We start from the raw sequence: 2,712 nt of genomic DNA, 5'->3' as shown, positions 1-2,712 counted from the left end.
GTTAAAAAATAATTAACTATAGAGAAATAAACCAGTAACTCTAGTTTCCCTTCCAGTAATGGTCGAATAGCTTCTTTCAGAATAACTTTCTTACAGAAAAAGTATTATAAATTCTGGTGCAAACACTACTTGAAGGCACTACAGAATGGCCAAAATTGAATAAAAACTGGAGGAAAGTAAAGGATTTTGGGTAAAATTCCTAGGTAATTTCTTCTTGCTTGAGGGCACACCCCTATTTTGGTGAGGCTTCTGGAACTAAAGAATACTTCCGTTGGTTACTGGCTTCAGGAGTGAGAAGACAGAGTTTGGGTTCCAAAATAACTGAAATATGATGGAGGAAATTCTGAAAGGAGTGAGCCACATAAGGACAAGTCCCCAGATATATATACAAATTCTGCCTACATTCCTCAATAGCCCCTGAATTTGGCAAGAGTTTGGGAAAATAAAACATCTGTAAGGCTGAAAGAATTGAATAGTTTCAGCTGCCATCTGTCATGGAAGTGGGAGTTGAGGGACTTGGTATGGGCAGGTATCAAGTTGGGATTTAATTCGTTCAAATTAGCTTGCAGCTATGACAAAAAGTAAGAAAGAGAGAGAGATCAGAATCCAGAATCTACATCTCATTTACAATGTGCACATGATAACAAAATTTTGCTAATTATGTGTGGAAACAGAGAAATGTGACTCATACTCAAAGCAAAAGCCCTACATGTACCAAAAAGCTACAGCTTACATTATATGTAATGAGGAAATATTGGATGCTTTTCCCCTATGGTTGAGAAGAAGGCAGAGTCAGCTCTCTCTTCAATTTGCACCAAAGTTACTAAGTAGTGGAGAACAAAAAATGAAATAGAAGGCATAAAAACTAGAAGAGAATGAAACTGTATTTATTCACAGATTACCTGAATATTTTTGTAGAAAACTCTAAGGAATACATTTTAAAAGTGTTACAAAAAAAAGTGATTTCAGCAAGAACACAGGATACAGGATTGATATGAAAATATGACTTATACTTTTATACAGTCGTAATGGAAAACTGAAAAAAATCCATTTACAACATAGAAATACTTAAAATGCTGATAATTTTATAGAAGATATTTAAAACTCTTCCATTAAAACAACAAAACAGAAAAATTAATGAAGACTTGAATAAATGAAGATAGATGTCATGTCTATGGGACTGGAAAATTCGATAGTGTCAAATTGTCAATTCTCTCCAGTTGATATATAGATTAATTTCAATCTATATAATAATCACAGCAGGGTATATTTTGTAGAAATTAACATTTTGAAATATAAAATGTATATAGGGTTGTAAGAGGACTTAGAATTACTTAAATAATAATGGAAAGTATAATTTCATTGGGGGATTTTATACTACTTGACTTTAAGACCATATAAAGTCATGGTAATCATGGCATAATGATAGACAATAGTTCAATGGAATAGAATAAGTAATGCATATATATATATACCCTCACTTAGACAGATAATTGATTTTTTGACCTAGGCATGCACATGGGCATTTGTGCACATGCACACACACATACACACATCAGTAGGAAAGTATAATCAACAGATGGTGCTGGAATAACTAGGACATGGAAAATCCATAAACCCTTACTGTTACCTGACAATCTCCACAAAAATTGACATAATGTGAGTTATATACCTAAATATGAAAAAGCCAGACATACCTCTTTTTTTCGCTGGAACCATGGAGGGTGTAGAAGAGAAGAAGAAGGTTCCTGCTGTACCAGAAACCCTTAAGAAAAAGCGAAGACATTTCACAGAGCTGAAGATCAAGCGCCTGAGAAAGAAGTTTGCCCAAAAGATGCTTCGAAAGGCAAGGAGGAAGCTTATCTATGAAAAAGCGAAGCCCTATCACAAGGAATATAGGCAGATGTACAAACTGAAATTCAAATGGCAAGGATGGCAAGAAAAGCTGGCAACTTCTATGTACCTGCAGAACCCAAATTGGCGTTTGTCATCAGGATCAGAGGTATTAATGGTGTGAGCCCAAAGGTCCGAAAGGTGTTGCAGCTTCTTCGCCTTAGTCAAATCTTCAATGGAACCTTTGTGAAGCTCAACAAGGTTTCAGTTAACATGCTGAGGATTGTAGAGCCATATATTGCATGGAGGTACCCAAATCTGATGTCAGTAAATGAGTTAATCTACAAGCGTGGTTATGGTAAAATCAGTAAGAAGCGAATTGCTTTGACAGATAACGTTTTGATTGCTCGATCTCTTGGTAAATATGGCATCATCTGCATGGATGATCTGATTAACTAGATCTATACTGTTGGAAAACGCTTCAAAGAAGCAAATAACTTCCTGTGGTCCTTCAAATTTTCTTCTCCACGAGGCAGAATGAAGAAAAAGACCACCCATTTTGTAGAAGATGGCGATGCTGGCAACAGGGAGGATGAGATCAACAGGCTTATTAAAAGAATGAACTAAGGTGTCTACCATGATTATTTTTCTAAGCTGGCTTGTTAATAAACAGTACCTGCTCTCAAATTGAAAAAGAAAAAAGCCAGACATATAAAACTTTGTGAAGAAAACATATAATATCTTTACTAACTTGAAGTAGGCAAAGATTTCTTAGCACGACATGGAACAATTACCATCACAGACAAAAAATTATACCTTAGATGTTATCAAAATGGAAACATTTTCACATCAAGAGATACAATTAAGAAAATTAATTCA

General features: G+C 35.1%; 1 pseudogene; it reads left to right on the top strand.

Moving 5' to 3' along the window:
• The first annotated feature begins 1,717 nt into the window (after positions 1–1,717).
• LOC111535949 lies at positions 1,718–2,460 on the top strand (annotated as a pseudogene).
• Positions 2,461–2,712: the final 252 nt, after the last annotated feature.

Source organism: Piliocolobus tephrosceles, chromosome 12, assembly GCF_002776525.5.
Source record: "Piliocolobus tephrosceles isolate RC106 chromosome 12, ASM277652v3, whole genome shotgun sequence".
Classification (NCBI taxonomy): domain Eukaryota; kingdom Metazoa; phylum Chordata; class Mammalia; order Primates; family Cercopithecidae; genus Piliocolobus; species Piliocolobus tephrosceles.
This window is presented reverse-complemented; position numbering and strand designations above follow the sequence as displayed.